Consider the following 25,930-nt stretch of genomic DNA (forward strand, 5'->3'; position numbering starts at 1 on the left):
CACTGCTTGTCTCAAGGGAAACTGAAACATACGATATCACATATGTTCACAGCACAGCTATTCTCATTTACTTTCACGCAACCTTATTGAGCTCAGCTGCTCATTTTATGCTAGATACCTGAAGTAACACTAACATAAACCTTCTGAAACAGCTCCCATGGTTCATCCATTAAGAAATCACCTGCATTCCCTTGAAAACATGTGTGTTTATTCCACATAACTTTGGGGTATTTCATGAAGTAAAAGTGAGCAAGAGTTGTTCTAATCTCTAAGGTGGCTAAAGGTTATTAAAGGCAGTAAGGGATTGCCAGAGCACAAGAATTGCACTAGTCATGCCATTTTCCAATGCCCATCTTCCTGAAATAGCAATCTGCAAAATGATTGTACATATCACACTTGCTGTAACAACTCTATAAGCTTTTATTTTAAGCCACTTTTTGCTGGAATGTCAGTGTGAAACAACTAACACCAACATCTGCTCCGCGACTGACATCTGCTCGTCAGCTGACATCTGCTTCTGAATCCTTGTTATTCTTGGTCATTTTTAGCAAACATGATGTCATCATTACATCTATCAGAAAGTACAGAGGAATAAATTCCAAGCCTTATAATCACTGTTTCTTTTGCTTTCCTATACACAGACATTCTAAAAGCAATGTTTATTTTCTTCATGTTTGGTTCTCACTCAGACTTGAAAACAGTTTGAAAAATTTGAAAAAATTGCTGCTTTCTGCTAGTATGATCCTAGAAGAAACTGAAGGCTCAGACTCAAAGAAGGAACATAAAGTGAAATTTAGTTAGGATTTAGATGACTTAATTCCAAAATTGCAATCCTTAAAGCTTCTGTTAAACACCTGAATTGGTCTGGGACTGCTTTACTACATGGGCTCTTCAAGTTTTTGCATTAACATTCCTCAGGTACCTAAAAATCTGCTGCTATACAAGCCTTGAAGCACCTTAGTCTCAATAAAGCTGAAAAGCTGGGACATTTCTTACGCTGGCAGCCACAGAACAGCAACTCCTTCCCCTGTCTTGCCCAGGGGACTTGATTTGGTAGAGGTTCTTAAGACATGCTTCCTACATTGGACCCTATATAAAGTTCAGTGGTACCTGCTTCTTTCTTTCAAAAGATGGCCAGATACAACCATTGCCTGTATCATTTTCTTCCCACTTCCCCATCCTCTCCATACAGTAGCTAATTGAACACTGATACAAGATATGGGAAGCTAGAAGGAGTGTGGGGGAGGGGTATTTAAAATAATAGCATTCTCCTCCAAAAACTCCTCAAGTAGTATTCTCCTCCTCAAATTATCAGGCTCCAGTCTTCTTTTTTAAGAGTGCTCTGGGATGTTCAGAAAAAAAATTAAATCATTAATACAGAAAGAAAAAAAGAAGATTATTTCTTCACAAAAGCAGGATAAATTTCTACTATAAAATACACACAGGCTGTAAGTATATTAGGAAGATAAAAGAGTACCTGGGAACATCCCCAGGCAAGTGGCACAGAATAGCTCACATCTACACCAGCAAACTTTCAAGCGGGTTGGCTGTAGGCAAAGTGCCTGTTGGGAACAGCCCTTGGAACAAGCCAACTCCTGAACCAGCCCTGGAAACTATTCAGGAGCTGCCCAGTGCCAGCCACTGTTCTCACAATACAGCAATGCAGGTTAATCCTCTTCCAGAACAATTTAAGGCACTGTTTGATTTCCTGCTATGTATCTGACCATATAGTATCTGAAACGGAGCTGAAACTGAGAACACTCTGGCTTTCCCTCCCTCAATTTCTCACCTAGATGCCTCCCCTCAATGCCTAACCATTAGCCATTACCATGATCTTAAATTACATGTAAAAAAGAAACTTCTTTAAATATTATTTCCCAGATTCCCCTGTGCTATCTGTGAAAAGCAGGAAAAAAACACCACTTACTGATATTCAGGCTGATTTTTGTTTGACAAGAGTGTTTTTTGAATAAATTAATTTTTCTCTTTTAGAAGTTAAAATGTTTTTCATAAATATTCCACAAAAGGAATAATTTACAAGAACTAGTGAAATATTCAAAAGCCTATTAAAAAGTTAGAGGAGACCAAATCCATTTTTAAGTCACCTACACCTGGTACAAGCTTAAGTTACTGAAGCAGGGCACTGTAAACTCATCATCTGGGTGCTCTTAGCCTGAAGCAAATACCAGTAGATCATGGTAGCCTGAATATCAAATTAGTTATTTTAATTATTATCTTTTTATTTACTTTTAGTATGTTAAAAACAGACCAAGCCTGGTATCCTCGTTCACATGAGGTGCAGTGTGTCATCAAGTTAACAGAACCAATCACAAAAGCCCAAAAGCTCTTTGGACTCCAACTGCAACCGGCTGTCAACGGGACTTGGGTGTCCCTGGGAACACATTACTTATCAAAATTAGGCTGAAGTTCTTAAGTCTGCCAGGCAGTTCTGAAAAAATTGTTCAATGTAATTTTGTCATATCAAGGCACACTGTTTTATATGACTGTTTATTGTTAGAGAATAAAATATCCCCCTAGTTATTACTGTTGCTCGGGCATACTGGGATGTCCACCAACACATATTATTTAATGCGATTTTAAGATGTACATGCAATTAAAGCTTATGCTGGTGTATCTGAGTTTCCAACAGAATAAAAAAGTATTAAATTAGCTTATTAAAAACATCACTATATATTAAATATTTCTAACATAAAGTGTTACATAAAGATTTTTTACATGGCAACCAAGTAATTACTAATTATTATCTTCACACAAACAATTTGCTTAAGAAAAGAAATGTGCTGCTTTAGAGATCATGTCTATGTTCTGGCATTATTTATTTTTCAAGCACAAGATCACTGACCACATTGGAAGTGGTCAACATGGATTTACCAAGGGTAAATCATGCTTGACCAATCTGATAGCCTTCTATGACGTTATAACTGGATGGCTGGATGAGGGGAGGGCAGCAGAAGTCATCTACCTTGATTTCAGCAAGACTTTTGACACTGTCTCCCGTAATATCCTCATTAGAAAATTAAGGAAGTGTGGGCTAGATGAGGGGGCAGTGAGGCGGATTGAGAGCTGGCTGTGTGACAGGACCCAAAGGGTAATGATTAATGGAGCAGGTTCAAGCTGGAGGCCTGTAACCAGCGGTGTCCCCCAGGGGTCAATACTCGGCCTAGTCCTGTTCAACATATTCATCAATGACCTGGACGAGGGGACAGAGTGTATCCTCAGCAAGTTTGCTGATGATACCAAACTGGGAGGGCTGGCCAACGCTCCAGAGGGCTGTGCCACCATTCAGCGTGACCTGGACAGGCTGGAGAGATGGGCAGAGAAGAACCTAATGAGGTTCAGCAAGGGCAAGTGTAAGGTCCTGCACCTGGGGAGGAAGAACCCCAGGCATCAATATAGGTTAGGGGTGGATCTTCTGGAAAGCACTACTGAGGAGAAGGATCTGGGAGTCCTGGTGGATAGCAAACTTTCCATGAGCCAGCAATGTGCCCTTGTTGCCAAGAGGGCCAATGGAATCCTGGGCTGCATAAGGAAGAGTGTGGCCAGTAGGTCGAGGGAGGTCATTCTCCCCCTCTACTCTGCACTAGTGAGGCCACAACTGGAATACTGTGTTCAGTTCTGGGCTCCCCAGTTCAAGAGAGACAGGGAACTACTGGAGAGAGTCCAATGTAGGGCAACTAAAATGATTAGGGGATTAGAGCACCTCCCTTACGAGGAAAGGCTCAAAGAGCTGGGGTTCTTTAGCCTGGAGAAGAGAAGGCTGAGGGGAGACCTTATCAATGCTTATAAGTATCTGAAGGGTGGGTTGAAGGATGATGGAGCTGGACTCTTTTCAGTGGTTGCCAGTGATAGGACAAGGGGCAACGGGCACAAGCTGGAACATAGGAAGTTCCATTCAAATATGAGGAAAAACTTATTTACGGTGAGGGTGACAGAGCACTGGAACAGGCTGCCCAGGGAGGTTGTGGAGTCCCCTTCTCTGGAGATTTTCAAGACCTGCCTTGATGCAGTCCTGAGTAATGTGCTACAGGAAATCCTGCTTCGGCAGGGGAGTTGGACTAGATGATCTCTAGAGGTCCCTTCCAACTCTGACAATTCCATGACTCTGTGATCTGTGATAAGCATGTAGCCCAGTAGAAAATCTGAAAGCTATAGAGGAATTTTGGAATTTAAGCTCTTTAGAAATCACTTTCTACTGGCTTCAGCAATGGCAGATATTAGATTTTTAGTGGTACATACGCAAAGGCTCTCTTTCTTGCGATGGTAATTCCAGGTCACTAGAAACTGGTACTTCTTTGACAAGAAATTTTGACAACTGTGTCCCAATATATGTAACCTATATACAAACAAATCTCAATGGAAAACTGGTCATTTTAATTAGTGGGGTTTTTTTTGATACGTGTAAAAACTGAGTTTATACACTTACCAGTCTAATCTGTGTCTGGCAAGCTCGAACAGAAATTTTGCTCATTTGAATTCTAAATGAAAAAAAAATAGCATAATACAACCCATCAGCAAAGCCCTCTAAACACTGCCAGCATTTTTGCAACGTTTGTCCCTGACACCATGACATTTCAATACGCTTGATCCTTTTTGTTCTAACTACTTTTCAGCTTTTTCTTCCAGTCCCTTAATCATCTTTAAAACTACATTTTCAAAGCACTGATAGCTTATAGAGCAGGCATTCCACATTCTCTCAACACTTGTGTGACTAGTTCATCACTGTACAACTACAGCTATGTAGCTTGCTCTTTGCTGCAGATTCATTAAGAGTAAGAATACTTTTTTAAATTTAGTCTTGTACCCTCTTTTGCTTTAAGTACAGTAAGGAGATCCAGATTAGTGAAATTTGGTACTGCCATTTATTATTGCTATTTTTGAGACTAAAATCAGGCCTACCTTACTCCTCACATAGTTCCATGTCACAGAAATATCACCTTCTAGTAGGTCTTTAACCCACTGAACTGGATTCTCCAGTATTTGTCTCTTACTTGTTCTGATCTTGTCATTCTTTAAGAGCGTGGTTTTATGACTAAATTCCTAAAAAAGAAAAATTAAGAACTAATTTTCAACTCATAAATTAAGAAATCTGAGTTAACATCCTTAAAATATGAAAAAAAATGCTGAAGAATAACATAGCTGAAAAGTTGCAGGCAATTCCGTTTTTCTCTGAAAAAAGTTAATGACTTTAATGCCACTATCATCAACTGTGGTATGTAAAATAAGAGGATTTATTCCACCAGAATAAGGTGTTTTGGTCACACAGACATCACAAATCTCTTTATGTGTGTTTATCAGAACTGTGTTTGTCTTACTTCCCCTTAGACATAACAAGACTGTGAATAAATTAATTTGCAACAGTGAACTCAGGAATTCACAGAAGGCAAATCTGTGCTCAAATGCAATTTTCCTTACACGTGTGGAACAAATGCACATGACAGTGAATTTCAGCAGTGATTCAAAGATGAAATATATTTGCATGAGAACTTCACTTGTGTCAAGGGACATCACTTACACATTGTAGGAGAAATCTGACAGCCTTATCTTATGCAAAATTAGGTATAAAAGAATTTATTGTTATTGCCCCTTTGATACCGCTAATACAGCCTGCAAACACATAATGCACCTCCAGAAGCAGGGCTTATAGTTGTTTATACTTCAGTAACACCAAAATTAGCTGCTGACAAACTATGTCAGAACTTAGTAAGGTTGCTCAGCATGTGTGAGGTTAAACAATCAGAATAAGAAAATGATGCACCAACAAATATTGAACCACCTCCTACCATATCCACTGGCTTGGGGTGTCTACAAGAATCTAAATGAAGATGTTCAACCCAAATATTTTTGATGAGGACTTAATCCAGTTCACAGTTTCATAGCTTATGTCTACAGTGTCCAAAACCTCTATGCTGCTGGCCCAAAGCTAACCTCAGGTAAGAAGAACATCTCTACAATGATAAAGAAGGAAACTTCACTGATCGTCTCATCTTTGCAATGCAACAGACACTGGCTTCTAAACTTCATTATCTACAGCACTGTCTTCCAAGACAGAAACGAGTGTCATTTTCATTCTAGTGAAAAATCATTGACTTCTCTACACTTCAAGCGTCAACAATTCAATACGGGGTTATAATTCCTTAAGATTCACGTGTCAAGTCAGTATCACAGATAACAGTCTTATGAAATTACAATAAGCACACTGAATCCTTTATCCTTCCATTTAGTCATCTTGAGGTTCAGAGGAATATTACATGCCCTTTAAAGAAAAGAAGCATGTGTGTATACCTATGACATGGCCCTAAGTAGAGCCTTGTCACTTGCTCACGCTGCCTTATGTTACAAAACACAAGACCACACAAAATGGCCACTCTCAGCAGAAAAACATTCCCAAGCAGGTTATAGGTGCAGAAAAAGGGGTCTTTCCTACATTAACTACACCTGGTGAGTTGGCTGAATAGAACCTATAGAACCTTTCATGTTTTAATCAGTATGTTGCCCTGGAAATCAACTAGTATGCAGTCAGGAATTAAGTCAATAATTCCATCATTTGCTCAATACCAAGCCAGTCCCCTAGCAGCTGCCTTGCAAATGTGCTCTGTGTTTGGAGGCACAGGGACATGCTTTTGTATTAAAAATAGTGGGGGAGGGCGGGGGAAGGAGGGCGTTGGTTTGGGGTTTTGTTTTGTTGTTTGTTTGTTTTTTCCAAATATCGTTCTTACTAGACTGTATAGACTGTAAACTGTAGAACCAGCTGGCATGTAAGAAATATTCATGTCTATCACAGCACTATGAAACCCTTGATGTCACACTTCTGTATTTGAGGGACTGGATAGTTGCTTCCAAAAATCACATTAAGTCATAAAAAACTTAATGTTCCTGCTCCTTCTAATATGAAAATCAGGTATGACACAATGTAGACCAATCAATAATTCCACTCTGGTTCTAGCAGTAGGAAATGTTAACAAACTGATAATGTGAAGTTAAACACAAATTTTACATATGCAGTATTCTGGGTGTTAAAATTATGGGCTGTCAGAAGACACCATCCATAGCATTTTCCTTTAAAACTCATAAAAGATCATCTGCAACCAATGAATAAAAATTTTCAACACTAAGTGCTGAAGATGCAGATTAAACCATGAAAACTGCTGTTTCTCCATTTTAGTGTTGGGTTTTTTTCGTTATATGCTAATATTAACTTTATTATATCTCAACAATCACCTGCAGTGTGAATTCTAAAACATTTTCTCTGGCTTAATACCTCCCAATTCAATCAGATCTATCAATTGAAGCTTTTTCCTGTTTTTTTCTTCCATATCTCACTTGGTTTTGTTCACATTCCTGATTACTATAGCTTTGGAAAGATTTTTCACTGAGTTTTACTGGATAATCTGTATTTGAGGTAAGGTTTATAAGCACCAAGTTGGCGTTAAATGAGTTCTCGGTACTCCAAAAGATAACTTGCTGCAGAGTATTCGGGAAGTTTTTTGTAGAAGCTGACAAAATCACTTGCTGCTGGAAAGCTTTTTTCTTATTTACATATATGTGTCGATCCTCATCTGTAGGAACCTGCTGGTAATCACTGCCTGGCAGACAGACATTGTTATTGACAGTAGTGCTTCGGGGTTCCACAATATTTAATGTGTTTGTCACTGAAGTGGGATTTAAAGACTTGATTCCTTCTTCCGCAATTGCTACACAATCAACGCTTTTTGCCATGAGCACTTTGTTTTAGCAGTGGAAACAGTAGGTTCTGAAGGTAATGTCACCACTTCTACAGCATTTGTCTGCACTGACATGTTCTCAAAGGGCTATTCTCTTACCCTGCTTTCAGATGCCAAAGCATGATCAGAAGACTCTTTGCTCCTAATTGCTTCTTTATTTTCCTCCGTTTCGTCCATGCAGATATGTGGATGTTGGCTGCATTCCTGAGATGAAAATCTATTTTCTAAAGACGGATGTGCTTCTACTCTGTTTCCATTAGGCATGCTGGCACCAAGCCCCATAGTAAATGTAACTACATCAGAACACATGATTTCATCAGCAGTTAAACTTCATCTTACGTAATTTGCACAGGAAATAACTGAGGTTGAGATTTGCTTCTCTGAACATGATGCACTGAACACTCGCTTTGTTCTTCTGTAAATTTGTATTTTCTGGACTAATTCTTCCTGCATTTTGGGCAACAGGCAATAGACGCTATTGCCTAGAAGCAGCGTGAACTAATTGTTTCCTCAGTGCTCCTTTTTTAAAAGATTCCGGGGGAGCCCTATAGAAAATAATTACAAAAACAGAAAAAGTAATAAGACGGACAGCAGAGCTACCGTAAGCGCAAAATTACAACAGTTTAATAGGCATATACCACTAAGGACAGGAATATGTTTCCAAGGACTCTGCCAACAGCTAAAATTTGACCAATCTTTTTATCATAGATAAAGTTTACAGTTCAAATCCCAGGCTCATGCACAACAAACTGCGGAAGCTCATCTAGAAGCAGCATGCAAAGCATCAAAACTTCAGTCATATCCTTGTCCTCCTCTACCAACCTTAATTCATAGAGTTGCAACGGGGTCTGAATTACCACTGGCCGCTCTTTTGTCACCACAAACCACAATGGTTCATTGAATCCAATGCCTTTGCGGCTCTAATTTGCAGCCTTTTAAAATGAGCTCAGGATGAGCTACTGAAGGATGATGCTATCGGACATTTTTTACAGTGTATACAGCACAACACTGTGTGAAGCCACAACTGTAATAACACCACATGATCATTAAGGAAAGAGGACACAGCAGTTTAGGATGTGGTACGTTACTTTGGGAATGTCTCTCCTGTCACCAGAGGCCGCTCCCTCGCTGAGCTGGTCTCCCTGTGACACCCCTTCCTTGGGGGATTTTACTTCCTTCCTGAAGGAAGGGAATTCCTTATTTTCCCCAATTCCTCCGGCACAGCAGCCTAGCATAATACTCTTCTCTCCTAATTCCCCCTCCTGGGACAAGTGATTGCACGAGCACTCTGACACCGTGCTGGGACAAGTGATTGCACGAGCACTCTGACACCGTGCTGGGAAGACGGGGGAGTACCACAAGGTTCTGGGAAAAGGAACAGCAGGATGGTTTGCTTTGAACTCCACCCACGTCAGAGGTGCCGCCCAAGTAACACCATGGAATCCCACTCTTGAAAGAGGGAGACTGCTTGAGGGGATCAGGACAGAGGTACAGCCAGAGTAGCTGGTGCAGAACAAGGACAGCCAAACCACAGCGTGACAGTATTGCTGTCTGTACTGTGACATTGCTTGCGATCGCGTGTGCTTAGAATACGTGACACAAGCAACACGTCAGCATGTAGTCGATCACTAACGTGAGGACGATTTGACAGCTGTGGACTCCAGCACAGGCCAGCGAGGCCCCCCCCACTTTTCCAGCAGTGCTTCTTCAGGGAAGTTGCCTTGCTTTATTGCTACACAGGTACTGCAGAAGCTGCAACTGAAGAGTCAAAGACAGCGTGACTCAAACGACAAAGGCAGAGGAACTTGCAGCCACTAAAAAATACGATGCGTTTTTCTGCTCCTTGCTCTTAGGTGAGAGACACATCTTACTATCTTCGAAGGAACAGACAGAAATGGAAAAGCGTAAGTAGCATCTCTGCCGGGGACAGCTAAATGAACAGGAAGACGGAAAATGGGATGTTGCCTCCTGATTTTCTGCACATTTATGTCTCATTTGACAAAAGCTTGTATGCTAATTAGTTAAAGTGTTCCCAGTATAAATAACCAAAAGGAAATTTGATGTCACTTGGCAGGTAGGTCGTTATTGTTGATGGACAGCTGTTGCATTAGCTGCAAGGTATCTGCAATACCCAGAAATATTTATCACTTTGCTCTCCGTATTAGAAGGCAAATAAATTTGTGTCGATGGGATTTTGACTCCTGCTGTTTCTTCGTTCAGTCACTAGTTTGTTCACAAAGATGACTTGGAACCCTAACTTCTCTTCACATAAGACCCTCTTCTATTTTTTTTTTTTAATTATGTAAGCGATCTACGCCTCTTACATTCCCAGCTGGCAGCTGACAGAAACGTTTCAGTCTTTTTGCTCAACCAGCCTATGTGTTTTGCCGTGAAACTGCCTGGAAGTTGTACACTCTTGCTTTTACAGGATGAACCGAGTACTGCTCGCAGAAACACTATCAGATGATGATGCCCCTCAGATGATGATGGGGATCCATCGTCCCCGTCAGATGGCCTAGAAGCATCCATTGACCACCGTGCTACACTGTTAGCTGAGCGCTCGCCACATGACCAGCAGTCAGGTAGTCCCTCTCAGAAGGAAGTCAAAGGAGGCTGGTGAGAGCAGGCAGCAGGAAGCTGACGATTCACATAGTGCATACTCCCACCGAGGTGAGCACTCCCAGCTCCCCTTTGAGGCGTCCTCACAAAAAAGAAATGTCTGTAAACATGCTTCAAGCCACTGCTCTTAATGGCCTGTGGGCTGAACACTCCCAATCTAGGGGTGCTAAAGAAACTAAACCCGAGACAGGGACGCTACGCGTAGTGTCTCAATTGTTACCGCTTTCCGCCCTGAGGCTGCAAAAGTCATCTAATTGCCCAGTGCCTCCATTTCCTAGTATCTGCTTAGGTATTTTGCCACGCTTCTTGTGTGTTTACTACCTAATTTCAGGGCTCACCTGAATGTGCGCACGGTAACTGATTAGTATGTGTTGGCTGGACCTTGAAGTTCTTCCTTGATGTAAACTCTTACTGGAGGTAACCGAAGCCAATACGTATCATGCTTCTGCAACGTTTGAATGAAACACACACCGTTTTACTTGCACGCGACCGTATTCTGCTTGTATTTTACTTATCTGTATTTTTTAGCAGGGGTATCCCTTTCTGTTTTCTGTGTTGCAAGCATTTCGTTCAAAGTATTTTGCATCTGAGACAGCCTTTGGATACACACATCTGTCCAATAATTTGATATCGTCAAAATGATGATGGCAATAAGCAGTAGAAGATTAAAATTAGAGCAGTAACATTTTGAATGTAGCAAATGCACAGCCAAAGTCTGAAAATATTGTTACAGCAGTACCTTATCCCGTCACGCAGACTTTTAATGAAATCCTCCATAGAAAGAATTAAATAGAAGTTTAACTGAAGAGGAAACAGCCCAAATACTGGAAAACTTGTAAGTGCAAATGCCTGCAGGGATGACACTTAGCAGTCCTTTTGCTGATGCTCTCAAAGGAGCGTTAGTTGAGATAAGAGAGTTATACATTGGGACTTAAAGAGCAGCTGTTACTGTAAGGAGGGGTAGGTCCGGTGCCGATAACAAAGGGCTAGGGAGATGTGATGGACTGGCTGAGGCTGAGAGAAAGAAATACCTGCCGCTTGAAAGGAGTCTTAAGGTTCCCTTGGGATCCTTAGTACCTTGCAGTATAATTTGGTCTGTTTAGGAGCTCCAGTTACCCCCACTGCTGTAGTGTCTAAATGCCTTCCCCCCCAAAAGGATGCACGCACACTCAGAGACGCAGCTTTTGTTCCAACACAACGTGTAATCACAACTATGTACAAAGTGAAGCTCCCAGAGAGAAGGGACCCTCTGGAAGACACCAGGCAGTCCAGGGGACACAAACACAGCTCTGTCCATGAAAGCCTCTTTCAGACCGTAGAGCAACAGTCCTGAGAGCGGACGTTCCGGTTCCTCGAGCTCACACAGTGCCTTCTTGTAGGCTTCTGGATCCTGCAGCAGGCACTGGAAGAGGTTGAGTGGCTCAGCTTCTTGGAAGGCTGGGGGCAAGATGATGTCCTCGGGCAAGTGGTCATTACCAAAGAAGAAGTGATTGAGGTGCTTCTCCTCCAGGCATCTGCGGCTGGATCAGGAATGACGCCCTCATCCACTTTGATGCGGGTATGGTGTTCAGGAGATGCATCACGACCGTCTTCAAGGTATAGGGGCAGAGGCCTGTGCCCACCAGGTTCCTGGTGCAGAGCTGCAGGCATGTGAGGTGGACGGTGTTCTGCGGAGCCTGCCTGGCTGAAGAACTTTGCCTCTGCCACAGCGTAGCTCTCTGCCCACATCGTGCCTGGGGTGAAGATGGCCTCCGGAGCCTGGCTGCTCAGGAAGATGTCCGAGTTGCCTTGCTGCACCGCAAACAGCAACTCAACAAAGAGGCGTCTCCCAGAGGCATGTGTCAGCTCCAGCTTGCAGGAGCGCCTGGAAGGCAGCACCCTCATAGCGTAGTAAGGCGAATGAGGCATCTCCCCCCAGGCTGAGCTCACCAGGCTCTGGAACCAGCGGGCAGTTTTCTGCGCATCGAGGTAGCGGCCAGTGCAGAGGTTGCTTAGAAGGCTGGAATCCTGGTTTCTCTCCAGCGCCTCATGGGGCTGGTGGACGAAGCACAGCATGTCCTCCACACGCGTGTCCCTTGTGCAGGTGCACTCCAGCTGCACGCGGACACGGTGCTTTGCTGGCACCTCCTGCGCAGTGCCCAGCTCCAGGTGGAAGCTGTGCCCACGTGAGGGCTTCAGGGGCACAAGCAGGCAGTAGACAGCATCCTGAACACGGGGACTCCAACCTTCAAAGGCGCTGCCCACCCCGATGGCTTGCTGCGGCACCAGGAAGAAGCTATTGGACAAGCGCTCCTGGACGACACCGAGGAGATTGCCCACCAGCGTTTCCACCTCCTGTCTCCTGTGGGCCATGCTGCGCGCTGTGCACCGGATGCGCTCCCTGAACAGACGCTCTTTGTAATTGGAATCTTCTTTCCATTCTTCTTCCTCCTCCACCTCTTCCGTGCTGCTCCTGGAGCTCTCCTCCTTTCTCCTGCTGCTGCTGGGGCTCTCCAGATCATCACTGCTGTAACGTTGACGGATCTTTTTCCGGAGCCACAAGCAGAATGTGAAGAGCAGCACGAGGTATCCAGCAACCGTCAAGAACTGCGACAGCTTCAATGCAGCAGAGAGCAGGGCTCCCCAGGCAAAGTCGCTCTGCTCCAGGTTCCTCTGCTCCACAACCTGCTGCGGCCGAGTCATGTCCCCATTCAGGAACTTGGCATACTGCTGCATGCGCTCCATCGTGGCCGCATCCAGCTCCTCACCAACCATTGGTGGGAGCTGGATGAGGAGCGCAATCAAGGCGAGGACACGTGCTGCAGCCATAGCCTGCAGGAGTAGGGAGAGAAGGGGTTCAGTGGGGCTGGGAGGGAGGGAGGGAGGGAGCCAGCCGGGGTGGGGAGCAGGGCCGGGAGCCTCAGGGAGCTGGGGGCGGGTGGGAGAGGGGCCGAGGCAGCGGTGGGGCAGCAAGGTCTGTGCCCATCCCCGCCGGCAGCAGCACCGTTGCCCGGCCCAAGGCGCTGCCGCCAGCAGCTGAGCCCTCCATGCCCAGTGGGTCAGAACCCACCCCCCCGGGGCCAGCGTTCCTGCCCCGGCCCCGCTGTCCAGCCCAGCCTCCCCCCGTGAGCCCACTCACCGCTTGCCCAGGCCGTACTGGGGCAGCTGCCTGCTGGCGCCCTTTATACCTGCCCCCATTGTGACGCCTCCCCTGTGGTGTCCCCGGTGACGGAGCGCATCACAGACACCGCCGGCAACCGGCCGCGCCCCCGGGCCCCAACCCGGCTCAGCCAGAGCCTGGGATAGCAAATGCAACCGTGTTTTAAGCAGATTTGATGGCAAGGTGCACTCGGTTATTTCCTGCGTGGAGGCCAAGGTCAGAGAGACCTGTGAGGGAGACCCTCCCCTTGAGTCATGAGCTTCAGAGAGGACCCCCTTGCTTTCTACACTCCTTCCCAGAGAGGAATCCAGGGGCGGCTGGATCCAATCCTAGCCCCAGACTTGGTCAAGGCTTTACGTCTGAAGGATTCTATCTGGGCAACCAGTCCCTCCTAACACTTCGCTAGGCTTTCAAACTTTAGTGTGCTCGTTGTCACTTCCCCAGGATCTCTCGCGGCAAGGAATCTCTGAATCTGGAGAAGTAATCTTGAGAGGCGTCCCTACTCAAGGTAGCCCACTGTCGTGCAGGAGAGCTGAAGGGACTCTTGGGCTGTTGAGTATTTCTAGGGGAAAGATGCTTGACCTCTAGGCATAGTTGCATATTGACCACAGTAGCAGCATTGCTCATGTTCGCCCTTGGCTCTTGTTTTTTTTCTGACTCCTCCAAAGCACCTTGGAGCCCCACTTACCACTGTCACGACAAGATGCACCCTCGTGACCACCTTGGGTGGTTATCGCTTGAGCAGGGATATTGGAGATCAAAGTCAGGCTGGCACCTGGATGGGAAGCACACCGTCATCACAGAAGCACCCCCAAACCCTTGAGAAACATATAGTGGGTCATTGTGGACCATGGATGCTTTGTCTGCTCCTTGAGACCCATCCTGTAAGACGGAATCAGCTGCCCTGGTGTTGGCCTCTCAGCTTGTGATCATGGGTGGGCTCTTGGTGCCTTCATAACACCGATGGGTGGGTGGTGGTGGATATCCTAGGGGTATGATGGGGCCTGTCCATGGCAGGACGTCTGTTGCGGCTGTGCCACTGCAATAGGACATTGCTTCCAAAGAGACATTTCCCAAGGATGATGCAGCCTGAGGGACGTGGTTTTGCAGGCTCTCCAAGGGCTGTGCTGTTACAAAACTGACTCTTGCCTTTTTTTCAGCTGGCCTAGTCGGGGCCACCTCCTGCTGTCTATCTCTCCTGGCACTGGGCTCTGAGCTGCCAGTAACGTCTCCTGCAAGCCCAATGCTAGAGCAAAATGCCAGACCCACCAGTAGCCCCAGTACAGGCTGCAGCGAAAGGTGCAGCGAGACACTGAGTGTGTGTCAAAGCCACTACTGCCTGTGTTACACTGCCAGCGTGCTTTCTAGAGAAGTGGCCAACTTCACAACTGGCTGGGATCAATCATCTGACAGTGTTTCTGTGAGCAGCACTCGTCTCATCCTGTAAAAGCAAGAGTGTAAAACTTTCAGGCAGTTTCACGGCAAAACACATAGGCTGGTTGAGCAAAAAGACTGAAACGTTTCTGTCACAGACCGTTTTGCCAGCTGGGAATGTAAGAGGCGTAGATCGCTTACATAATTAAAAAAAAAAAAAATAGAAGAGGGTCTTATGTGAAGAGAAGTTAGGGTTCCAAGTCATCTTTGTGAACAAACTAGTGACTGAACGAAGAAACAGCAGGAGTCAAAATCCCATCGACACAAATTTATTTGCCTTCTAATACGGAGAGCAAAGTGATAAATATTTCTGGGTATTGCAGATACCTTGCAGCTAATGCAACAGCTGTCCATCAACAATAACGACCTACCTGCCAAGTGACATCAAATTTCCTTTTGGTTATTTATACTGGGAACACTTTAACTAATTAGCATACAAGCTTTTGTCAAATGAGACATAAATGTGCAGAAAATCAGGAGGCAACATCCCATTTTCCGTCTTCCTGTTCATTTAGCTGTCCCCGGCAGGGATGCTACTTACACTTTTCCATTTCTGTCTGTTCCTTCGAAGATAGTAAGATGTGTCTTAGCAAGACACAGAAGAAGAGCAAGGAGCAGAAAAACGCATCGTATTTTTTAGTGGCTGCAAGTTCCTCTGCCTTTGTCGTTTGAGTCACGCTGTCTTTGACTCTTCAGTTGCAGCTTCTGCAGTACCTGTGTAGCAATAAAGCAAGGCAACTTCCCTGAAGAAGCACTGCTGGAAAAGTGGGGGGGGCCTCGCTGGCCTGTGCTGGAGTCCACAGCTGTCAAATCGTCCTCACGTTAGTGATCGACTACATGCTGACGTGTTGCTTGTGTCACGTATTCTAAGCACACGCGATCGCAAGCAATGTCACAGTACAGACAGCAATACTGTCACGCTGTGGTTTGGCTGTCCTTGTTCTGCACCAGCTACTCTGGCTGTACCTCTGTCCTGATCCCCTCAAGCAGTCTCCCTCTTTCAAGAGTGGGATTCCATGGTGTTACTTGGGCGGCACCTCTGACGTGGGTGGAGTTCAAAGCAAACCATCCTGCTGTTCCTTTTCCCAGAACCTTGTGGTACTCCCCCGTCTTCCCAGCACGGTGTCAGAGTGCTCGTGCAATCACTTGTCCCAGCACGGTGTCAGAGTGCTCGTGCAATCACTTGTCCCAGGAGGGGGAATTAGGAGAGAAGAGTATTATGCTAGGCTGCTGTGCCGGAGGAATTGGGGAAAATAAGGAATTCCCTTCCTTCAGGAAGGAAGTAAAATCCCCCAAGGAAGGGGTGTCACAGGGAGACCAGCTCAGCGAGGGAGCGGCCTCTGGTGACAGGAGAGACATTCCCAAAGTAACGTACCACATCCTAAACTGCTGTGTCCTCTTTCCTTAATGATCATGTGGTGTTATTACAGTTGTGGCTTCACACGGTGTTGTGCTGTATACACTGTAAAAAATGTCCGATAGCATCATCCTTCAGTAGCTCATCCTGAGCTCATTTTAAAAGGCTGCAAATTAGAGCCGCAAAGGCATTGGATTCAATGAACCATTGTGGTTTGTGGTGACAAAAGAGCGGCCAGTGGTAATTCAGACCCCGTTGCAACTCTATGAATTAAGGTTGGTAGAGGAGGACAAGGATATGACTGAAGTTTTGATGCTTTGCATGCTGCTTCTAGATGAGCTTCCGCAGTTTGTTGTGCATGAGCCTGGGATTTGAACTGTAAACTTTATCTATGATAAAAAGATTGGTCAAATTTTAGCTGTTGGCAGAGTCCTTGGAAACATATTCCTGTCCTTAGTGGTATATGCCTATTAAACTGTTGTAATTTTGCGCTTACGGTAGCTCTGCTGTCCGTCTTATTACTTTTTCTGTTTTTGTAATTATTTTCTATAGGGCTCCCCCGGAATCTTTTAAAAAAGGAGCACTGAGGAAACAATTAGTTCACGCTGCTTCTAGGCAATAGCGTCTATTGCCTGTTGCCCAAAATGCAGGAAGAATTAGTCCAGAAAATACAAATTTACAGAAGAACAAAGCGAGTGTTCAGTGCATCATGTTCAGAGAAGCAAATCTCAACCTCAGCTATTCCATTTATTTGTACGTGTGACACAGCCCTGCTTCCCGGGCACGCTTCCCTGGTGCCCCACAGCTACAGCCCAATTCCCCTCCCTGCTCCGCGTGCAGGGAGCACCTTGGGAGCTCCCCGAGCTGCAGACGCGGGAGGCTGGAAAGGCCCCGCTCGCTCCTCTCCCTCACGCTGAAGCTCACACTCCCTGCCTCCGTGGCTCTGCTGCCAGCAGACAGACTCACCGAGAGCAGCGAAGTTCATGACGAAGAGGATCGTGAAGAGCCTCTTCTTATTTACGGCGACCATCTCTTTCCTGAAAAAGAGGGGGTTCTGGGCTTAGCAGGGGCCAAGGGCAGAGCCCTGCCCAGGGGGACTTTCTCTTCCAAGCTGAGGAGCAGGAATTCTGGAGGAGCCAGGCTCTCCTGGTGGGAAGCCTGACCGCCAGCCTGACCCTGCTCGCCCTGACCCACTGGCACCCCTCGTCTCCGTGTCCCCGCTGCACCGTCTTGTACTCACAGGGTGGAGATGCCCGTGCTGAGGCATCTCTGGACAAAGTCCACAGCCACCAGCAGACTGAAGAGCAAGCCTGTGTGAAGAAAGCGGAGATGAACCGGAGGACCCCTCTTGAGGACACCGGTCCAGCGCGTGCCAGATCCCTGCAGGGAGGTGGGCGCTGCTCCTTCCTCCCTGGGGGCAGGGGCAGGGCCGTGGTTATGCCCTGGAGAGGGGGGCAGCTGGGGGCAGCCTGGGAGTGGGCTGCCAAGGGCCAGGTGGGATCCCCTCGCAGGCAGGGTCTCTGGGGCTCCAAGGTGCTTTGGGGGAGTCAGGAAACAACACAAGAGCCAAGGGCGAACATGAGCAATGCTGCTACTGTGATCAATATGCAACTATGCCTAGAGGTCAAGCATCTTTCCCCTAGAAATACTCAACAGCCCAAGAGTCCCTTCAGCTCTCCTGCACGACAGTGGGCTACCTTGAGTAGGGACGCCTCTCAAGATTACTTCTCCAGATTCAGAGATTCCTTGCCGTGAGAGATCCTGGGGAAGTGACAACGAGCACGCTAAAGTTTGAAAGCCTAGCGAAGTGATAGGAGGGAGTGGTTGCCCAGATAGAATCCTTCAGACATAAACAGCTGTTAAACAGCACTGGTCCCACTACTGACTCCTGAGGAATGCCACTCCTCACTGGTCTCCACTTGGACATGGAGTCGTTGACCGTAACCCTTTGAGTGCAGCTGTCTAGCCAATTCCTGATTCACCGAGTAGTCATTCATCAAATCCCTGTCTCTCCACTTTAGAGACTGGGATGTCATGAGGGACAGTGCGAAATGCTTTGCGTAAGTCCAGGTACGTGACATCTGTTGCTCTCCCCTTATCTACCAAGGCTGTTGCACCATGGTAGAAGGCCACCACATTTGTCAGTCATGACTTGCCCTTGGTGAAGCCATGTTGGCTGTCACCAGTCGCCTCCTTATTTTCCACGGCCTTAGCAGAGATTCCAGGAGGATCTGCTCCGTGATCTTGCCGGGCACAGAGGTGAGACTGACCGGCCTGTAGATTCTCCAGCTCTTCCTTGTTTCCCTTTTTGAAGATGGGCGTTTGAAAATGGGTTTGAAGATGCTACCTGTTTTCCAGTGAGCGGGAACTTAACCGGAACTCCACGACTTTTCAAATGTAACGGAAGACTAGTTGGGGATGTGAAGGTTGGGAGTAGCCTTTACTGCAGTGACCATGAGATAGATGGTGGAGTTCAGGATCCTGGGTGGAAGAAGCAGGGCAAAAAGTAGAATTACAACCCTAGACCTCAGGAGAACTAACGCTGGCCTTTTCAAAGACCTCCTTGGAAGAATGCCATGGGCTACGGCTCTAGAAGGAAGGGGCAGCTCCCTCACAAGAGAGCCCAGGATGGGTGCATGGCCAGTAGAAAGAAATCAGGCAAAAGAGGCAGGAAACCTGCATGGCTGAGCAAGGAGCTTCTGGAAAAACTCAGATGCAAGAACAAAGTTTTCAGAATGTGGAAAAAGGGACTGGCCACTTGGGAGAAGAACAGGACCGCTGTCAGAGTACGCAGGCCTGCAAAAATTAAGGCTAGGGCCTGCCTGGAATTTAACCTGGCCAGGGATGTCAAGGACAGTAAGAAGAAGGGCTTCTTGAAGTACATGAGTAGAAACAGGAAGACTAAGGAAAATGTGGGCCCGCTGCTGAATGAGGTGGGTGCCCTGGTGACAGAAGAGGCAGAGAAGGCAGAGCTACTAAATGCCGCCTGTGCTTAAGTCTTTACTGCTAAGGCCGGCCCTCAGGAACTCCAGGCCCTGGAAGTAGGAGAGAGAGAGCCTGAAGTAAGGAAGACTCTCCCTTGATCGAGGAGGATCAGGTTAGAGATCATTTAGGCAAACTTGACACCCACAAACCCATGGGACCTGATGGGATGCACCTGCGAGTGCTGAGGGAGCTAGCAGACGTTATTGCGAAGCCACACTCTGTCATCTTTTAAAGGTCCTGGAGAACAGGAGAGGTGGCCGAGGACTGGAGGAAAGCCAATGTCACTCTGGGCTTCAAAAAGGGCAAGAAAGAGGACTCGGGAAACTACAGGCTGGTCCGCCTCACCTCCATCCCTGGAAAGGTGACGGAACAGCTCATCCTGGATGTCACCTCTAAGCATGGAACCATAGAATCATAGAATTGCCTAGGTTGGGAGGGACCTTGCAGATCATCTAGTCCAACCGTCCACCCAACACTGACAAAAAAACATCACTAAACCATATCGTTAAGCGCTTCGTTTACCCGTCTTTTAAACACCTCCAGGCATGGTGACTCAACCGCTTCCCTGAGCAGCCTGTTCCAATGCTTAATAATCTTCTGGGTGAAGGTGTTTTTCCTAACATCCAATCAAAACCTCCTCCGGCACAACTTGAGGCCATTTTCTCTTATCCTATCGCCTGTTACTCGGGAGAAGAGACCGTCCCCCTGCCTGGTGGGACCCCGAGCAGCAGGACCTTAGGGTTTGGACCAGGAGGGTCAGAGGCGCTTTCAGCTGAGCCTCCTGCCCACTCACAGCCAGTTTCTCAAGCTCAGGAGCTGTTGCTCTGCCCACAGCCCTCGCTGGCAACCCCCCCAGGAAGGTCTGTATGTCCCACCCGCCAGCCAAGGTGCAATGAGCCCTTGTCCGTGTCCCCCAGGAACTGTGTGGGCCCAGCTATTCCTGGGAGCAGAGTGGCTGCCAGGGGCACACAGCCACCAGGACAGGGCGAGCTCCTTCCAGCCCGCAGGCGGTGGCTCACAGCACTCTGCTGGGGGGCTGAAGACCCAGCCGAGCAGGGGACATGCGGGACACCCCCGCGCCCGTCACAGCCCGCTGGAGTCAGAGCCGGAAGGAACCGAGCCGGCCCCGCCCACCGTGTGCAGAGCAGAGCCAATCAGAGAATGGCGTTTTGGCTCTGAACCAATCAGAGGAGTTTCCAGGGCCTGAGCCAGAAGAGCCGGGTCGAGAGGAGAGAGGGGCAGCCAAGGCCTGCTATGGAGCAGGCTGTGGGGAGAAGTGTGAGAACATCACAGGGCTGTCTCTCTGGAGGGATTGCTATACCTTTCTTCACTTTGGTTTTGTGGGTTTGTCACAGACACCGGTGGAGAGCAGAGCCAGACCCGACGTGGCCTGGAACTGGAGCAATAACTGCAGGGCCTGGGAAAGTCCAGTAGGAGACTGCTTGTTGGGGGTTCAGACCCGTCAAGAGTCCTAGCCATGGCTTCACCCCGTGTAGGCCCCCACTAGACCCAGTCCCCAGATTCAACGTGTCCCCCAAACGTACTGGGCCAGAGCCTGGGGATCATGACCCCCAGGTGCTGGATAGATACACTAGCAACAAAAGGGGGGCTAAGGACAATCTCCGTCCTTTATTGGATTTGTGTCCCAGACAGGGCTGCACCATGTGGGCGCCCAGTAGACCCAGTGCCCAGATCCAACGTGTCCCCCAAACGTACTGGGCCAGAGCCTGGGGATCCTGACCCCCAGACGCTGCCAGGCTCTGACGACTCCTTCCAGGGGCCAGATGCAACCCTCGTGCCAAAGGATTTTGTCAAGGGCCTTAGGCAGGAGAAGGCTACGGGAGCGTCGTCTCCTTTTGCTGGGTTAGGAGACATGCCCTTGGTGGAGAGAAAGCGGAAAGCCTGAGGAAGGCCTCAGCCTTCCTTTGAGGGCCTCTGAGACGACCTTGTCTCTGCACCAGACTAACAGCCACATGCCTCTCACCTGATTCTCCTTTTTCTGCATTAATTTTTATTGAGGAAAACAGGACTACACAGGTGTCTGTCGATGGCATCTCATCCCACCATCGTCCCGCGCGCCTGCACTCGATTAGTGCAGGTCTATCCTGGTTTTCCAGAGTTGCTCCGAATGCCAAGTTTTGTGAACTGAAAGGCTCTGGGGATCCCATTCTGCAAAGAAACCGTGTCAAAAATCAGCATCTCTCTGGGGTGTAAAGAGCGAGAGCGGGCTCCGTGTGTCAGGCCCCTCTCCCAGCGGGGACCGTCCGCGTTTCTTCCCCAAGCGGCTTGCTGGCAGGCGGGCGTTTCTGCCCTGGCCTCTTGCCCACACGCACGCACTGTACCTGCAGAGGCAAGGTCTGATGGGGCTTTCTCTGCATGGTGTAGTTGGATGTCCCCAGCAGAGTTTCGGCCTCGCCTTCCTCATCCAGTCCCTTGGAGATAAAGCACAGGGGAGGAGGTCAGGCTCGACCCGACCACGAGGAAACGTTCGTGCCTGCCCCGGGACCGTCATCTGCACCCGCCTTCTGCGGCTCCAGCAGAGTCTGGCACGGGATGCGGTGGGGCTGAGCCTCCTCCTTGTGTGTTGCTGGGGGTCCCGCAGGCGCTGGGCCAAAACGCGCGGAGCAAGTCTTAGGAGGGGTGACAGCACCCTGCGTGTGCCTTGGAATGTCCCCTCAGAGAACGGCAGTGCGTGGGAGCACACGGATCTCGGCAGATGCGCCGAGAGCAGCAAGTCCCCGTTAACAGCTTTTCCCCGCGGCCGGGACCCAGCCCCCAGCCCCCAGCCCCCAGCAGAGACTTACACAGGCAGCGAAATCTCGGGGGGCACCGCTGGCAGTCTTTGAGGTGTGCTGTACGGTGACTGCCTTCAGGGGTATTGGTGCCGGTAACGGGATTAGCAGCTCGCTCCGAGACCCTTGGAATGGCCAGCAGTATCTCAGTAAAGCATCCGGCTGAAAGCAGAAGGCAAGAGCATGGAAGGTGAGGGCATGATGGGGCCCGTGTGCTCCAATGCAGCCATGAGCACAGGCGGCACTGCGCCGGTGGGCTGTGCTTGTGCTGGAAATGAATGGCGTGTTGGGAAGCCCACAGAAGCGCCTGGCCATCTTCCCGACCCGGGAAGGAGGAAAACAGCCATGCAGTGGGAAACATCCCATACCCTGCGTCGGAGCCAGGGCTTTCAAGAAACCTCTCCTTTTGGCCAGCAGCTCTGCACGCTCCCCCCACCCTCCACTGCCCCATCTGCGGAGCAGGAAAAGCCCAACAACTGGTCCAAGAAGGGCCTTGTGCACGGCCCAGCTGCTCCCAGCCCTCTTTCCCAAAGTGCAGCATCACCTTCTTCGTAGGGTCCATCTCTGCAGCCAGGCACGCGACCTCATTCCTCTGCCATTGAGATTGTTCCCTGCAGGCACCAGGAGAGCAGATCTTGTCAGAGCGCTGCCCAGCCCCTCCGGAGCCTCCAGGCTCAGGAGGAGCAGAGACAGAGGTGCTCGAGCCCCCGTTTCTTCCCCTGGTTTCTGAGTGCTTCCCTCCCCCTCCAGGTCTAGCAAATGGCCCGGGCAGGAGCCAAAGGCATGAGCCCTGGGCACTGGGCAAGTGAGGGCAAAGAGCACGCGCTCATCTGCCGCTACCCCAGCACAGGCGCTGCAGGTCAGGAGGGAGGAGAGGGCTCTTACCACAAGGACCACAGGTTGGCTGGTGCCTGCCCCAGCTGCACCTAAAAGGGAAAAGCTCTCCGTTGGAGTCCCAGAGCTGCCGGGGCTTGCCAGAGCCAGTGGCTCCAGGAAAGCCTGGCAGATGCTGCTGCCTGCTGAGCAGAACTCCTCTGTGGGCCTTTCCTGTCCCACTGACCAGCAGTCACTGACCTGTGGCACATCCTCTGCCCACTGTGTCCACGTGAGCTGCATGATCCCGCAGCAGGCACCAGCTGTAATTCACATCACCAAGAGAGAGTTACTTTGCGAGGGTTTCTAACGAGCCCTGCCGTCACGCGCTCTCCTCCCCCAGCATGGTGGCAAGAGGCTGGCTGAGGACACGGGAAAGGGTGCAGAGAGAGGTTGTGGCTCCGAGCAGGGACCCTCTCCCTGGGCCTCGGGGCTCCCCAGCTCACCCCCGCCGGTGAAGGCCACTGTGGCTAGAAAGGTGACTTTTGCACTGCTTTCCCTTCACACTCTCATGACCATTGGCTGATTTGACATGGGTCAAGAAACCTCCCTGGCAGCTGTGGCTGGGCAGGGAGCAGGCGACAGGCAACGGGCTGTTGGGCTTCTTTAGCACTCAGACACAGACAGTTCATTGGATGGGACAACTGTTGGAGACCTGGCAAATCTTCGCCCATAGACCGCCTTTGGATTTCCCCTGGAGGTGTCCCAAATAGAGGGATGGAGTGCACCTCTCCTGCCACACAGCTGCCGTCAGGCCACTGCTTCTCATAACCATGGCATGGACTGCGCAAGTGATGCTTTGAATTGGAGACATCTCAAAAGCTGTCTCTAACCTTGCTGCGGGTGTTAAGTCTCCCGTGCTAAGGTGGTGAGGACCTGAGCCTGAGGTCACCAGAGGCTGTGGAGAATGAGTCTCATGCTCATAGAGGAGCCAGAGCAGCCAGAGCCCCGCTCTGCACTGGTGGCACTTGTCCCCTGAGCAAAGGGCTCTCCACTCGGGCAGCGTCCCACCCACCTCACTGAGGTCGCCCAAGGGCAATGCTGTGGCGTTCCCAGGGGTTGCAGTGCGTATGGCTCCCAAGGAAGCCACTTCAGGCTCCCTGCCTACGGAGCCACACAGACAATGTGCACAGCTGGGCAGGGGGACAAATTGTTCCCATGGCCCCAAGGCAGGAGAAGGGGCAGGAGGGGGAGCCTGAGCTACAGAATCAGGGAAACCAGAGCCCACCACGTCAGCCGTTCAGCAAAGTGGTCCCCAAATTTGGAGCGGCTGAGCAGTCAGCACCCTATGCCCACCTCCCCCCCCACAAATGATGCACTCACACTCAGAGACGCAGCTTTTGTTCCAACACAACGTGTAATCACAACTATGTACAAAGTGAAGCTCCCAGAGAGAAGGGACCCTCTGGAAGACACCAGGCAGTCCAGGGGACACAAACACAGCTCTGTCCTTGAAAGCCTCTTTCAGACTCCGTAGAGCAACAGTCCTGAGAGCCGACCTTCCAGTTCCTCGAGCTCACACAGTGCCTTCTTGTAGGCTTCTGGATCCTGCAGCAGGCACTGGAAGAGGTTGAGTGGCTCAGCTTCTCGGAAGGCTGGGGGCAGGATGATGTCCTCGGGCAAGTGGTCATTGCCAAAGAAGAAGTGATTGAGGTGCTTCTCCTCCAGGCAGCTGCGCAGGTACAGCATAACATCCTGCAGCCGGTTCAGGAATGATGCCCTTGTCCAGTTTGACACGGGTATGGTGTTCAGGAGATGCATCACGACCGTCTTCAAGGTATAGGGGCAGAGGCCTGTGCCCACCAGGTTCCTGGTGCAGAGCTGCAGGCATGTGAGGTGGACGGTGTTCTGCGGAGCCTGCCTGGCTGAAGAACTTTGCCTCTGCCACAGCGTAGCTCTCTGCCCACATCGTGCCTGGGGTGAAGATGGCCTCCGGAGCCTGGCTGCTCAGGAAGATGTCCGAGTTGCCTTGCTGCACCCCAAACAGCAACTCAACAAAGAGGGGTCTCCCGGAGGCATGTGTCAGCTCCAGCTTGCAGGAGCGCCTGGAAGGCAGCACCCTCATAGCGTAGTAAGGCGAATGAGGCATCTCCCCCCAGGCTGAGCTCACCAGGCTCTGGAACCAGCGGGCAGTTTTCTGCGCATCGAGGTAGCGGCCAGTGCAGAGGTTGCTTAGAAGGCTGGAATCCTGGTTTCTCTCCAGTGCCTCATAGGGCTGGTGGACGAAGCACAGCATGTCCTCCACATGCGTGTCCCTTGTGCAGGTGCACTCCAGCTGCACGCGGACACGGTGCTTTGCTGGCACCTCCTGCGCAGTGCCCAGCTCCAGGTGGAAGCTGTGCCCACGTGAAGGCTTCAGGGGCACAAGCAGGCAGTAGACAGCATCCTGAACATGGGGACTCCAACCTTCAAAGGCGCTGCCCACCCCGATGGCTTGCTGCGGCACCAGGAAGAAGCTATTGGACAAGCGCTCCTGGACGACACCGAGGAGATTGCCCACCAGCGTTTCCACCTCCTGTCTCCTGTGGGCCATGCTCTGCGCTGTGCACCGGATGCGCTCCCTGAACAGACGCTCTTTGTAATTGGAATCTTCTTTCCATTCTTCTTCCTCCTCCACCTCTTCCGTGCTGCTCCTGGAGCTCTCCTCCTTTCTCCTGCTGCTGCTGGGGCTCTCCAGATCATCACTGCTGTAACGTTGACGGATCTTTTTCCAGAGCCACAAGCAGAACGTGAAGAGCAGCACGAGGTATCCAGCAACCATCAAGAACTGCGACAGCTTCAATGCAGCAGAGAGCAGGGCTCCCCAGGCAAAGTCGCTCTGCTCCAGGTTCCTCTGCTCCACAACCTGCTGCGGCCGAGTCATGTCCCCGTTCAGGAACTTGGCATACTGCTGCATGCGCTCCATCGTGGCCGCATCCAGCTCCTCACCAACCATTGGTGGGAGCTGGATGAGGAGCGCAATCAAGGCGAGGACACGTGCTGCAGCCAT

General features: G+C 49.3%; 2 pseudogenes; both read right to left on the minus strand.

The window, feature by feature from the left end:
* Window positions 1–11,460: 11,460 nt before the first annotated feature.
* On the minus strand, window positions 11,461–13,169 carry LOC141477246 (inositol 1,4,5-trisphosphate receptor-interacting protein-like 1; annotated as a pseudogene).
* An 11,236-nt stretch (window positions 13,170–24,405) lies between these two features.
* Window positions 24,406–25,930, minus strand: LOC141477248 (inositol 1,4,5-trisphosphate receptor-interacting protein-like 1; annotated as a pseudogene).

This window comes from Numenius arquata, chromosome Z (genome assembly GCF_964106895.1).
Source record: "Numenius arquata chromosome Z, bNumArq3.hap1.1, whole genome shotgun sequence".
Taxonomy (NCBI): domain Eukaryota; kingdom Metazoa; phylum Chordata; class Aves; order Charadriiformes; family Scolopacidae; genus Numenius; species Numenius arquata.